Below are 1949 nucleotides of genomic sequence, written 5' to 3'. Positions count from 1 at the left end.
TATATATATTGGGGGCCACAGGAGAAAACTGGGAGAGCCCCACCAGTGACCACACACTGTAACCCCTGGGGCCAGCAGCGACGTGCTCACAGGCCCTGCCGGCACCCACTGTGCCAGAGCAGATCCAGGCATGGACACAGAGGCCTGGGCCCCCAGGGCTCACCCAACGGGGAACAATATCTTACTTGTTGTAGATAAGTCTTTGAACAATCTCAGTTTGGAGTCGTAGGCTTTAATTCTGATGAATGATGAGCCAATGGCTAGTCTTGGTGGAGCTCAGATCAAAGTGAATTTGAACTATCTTAAAGTGAATCCAAAATCAAATGTCAACTTTTACAGATTGTCTGTAAATTACACTGGTTTCCCACCATTTTGCAAGTTCATGTTTTTTATTTTTTATTTTTTATTTTACAGATTTAAAAGAACTCAGCTTCAAAGAAATTTTATGTTTCATAGCCGGTAACCCCCAATTACAAGAGTTACAAATTTTTTATAAAAATTACGAATTTTTGAAGGTCAGCGTACAGGTAAACGTCCGAAGGGTTTGAAATGTGTGCAGATGTTTCACAGTGGTTCTTGCTGTTGTGAATTTATAAACTTTATTTGGTTGTCATTTCTCCATCACATGGTATTACAGCAGTAGCGGCTAGCTGTAGCACTTCCTGAGCAGCTTGAAACAACTCCTGCAGTAATACCATTATTTTTCTGCTGAAAAAACAATGTAATGTGAAATTAACAGGGATCTGAAATTTTCATTATTTATTATTATGAATACATGTCATGTCCCTTTAAAATTTTATTAAATAATAATACATTTTATTTTATGGCACATATTTTAACTTGAAACTGTACGACTGAGAAAAGTTCAATAATTATGTTTTGAATCCTTCTGATCAGAAGAACTTCCTCTAAGTGGATTGCAGATGTTCTTAATGAACTTGTGCTTCTTCTACACGTTCAAGTCAAAAAGTCTGCTATCAAAATGTTCAATCATTTCATTTTTGAAGTCGCTTATCTCTGTTGAGTTTTGAAACTTTAAGTTGGGTTTGGAAATGTTTATTTTTATGAAATTATAAAGCCATTATGTGCAATTAAAAAGCTAAATGTCTTTGTCTGGCTTGGATGAAATTACACATATAGGAGTGTAACAAATCATGTTCTCATAAATAAGCATAATCCTAATTTGTTTATTAGCCTTCAAGGACAACTCTCCTAACTGATTCAYATMAATTAATGAATGTGTTGTTTTATTATCTTAATTGCAGATTTATGACTTTCCACCAGGGGCTCTTAACTGACCTCAGCAGCAAGTTTAAAGGAGGCCAAAATGTAAGGGAAAGRAACAGGACTGTGGAGACAGTAGGAAACTGTAGATCTCACCAAACTAGTATCCCCTGTCCTCATTGATGACTGTGGCCAAATGTATGAGTTTTCAAGATAGCTGAAGCTGTTCTTTATTATTGTGTGCAATTTCAAATACACCCTTACACACACACACACACATTTGCACAGCTATCCAATTGGGGACATTCCATTGATTTCCATTATATTTCTACAGCCTACCACAAACCCTAAGGCTAACCTCACAGGTACCTACCTGACCCTAAAACTAACCTAAACTCAATTCACACCTTGGTCCTAAACCCAACCCCCAACCCACCAATGGCATTTAAACCAAATGGGGACTCCACTTTTGTCCCCAAATGCACCAGTTGTCCCCAAATGTAGGCAGTTTGTCTTAAAATTGCTCCCAAATGTCACCAAAAACAAACACACACACCTACACACAAATACACACACACACACACACACACACACACACACACACACACACACACACACATTTTTTTTAATCACATCATCTCACACAAGAGCTATGTTTACATATGAAATCTCCGGTCTCAAATCCTTTGAAACCTGTTCAGCTCATCTGTCCCATGACCTTCCTC

The sequence above is a fragment of the Austrofundulus limnaeus genome, unplaced genomic scaffold, assembly GCF_001266775.1.
Source record: "Austrofundulus limnaeus strain Quisiro unplaced genomic scaffold, Austrofundulus_limnaeus-1.0 Scaffold86, whole genome shotgun sequence".
In the NCBI taxonomy this organism is placed as follows: domain Eukaryota; kingdom Metazoa; phylum Chordata; class Actinopteri; order Cyprinodontiformes; family Rivulidae; genus Austrofundulus; species Austrofundulus limnaeus.
The sequence above is the reverse complement of the archived record's forward strand: the minus strand, read 5'-3'. Positions refer to the sequence as shown.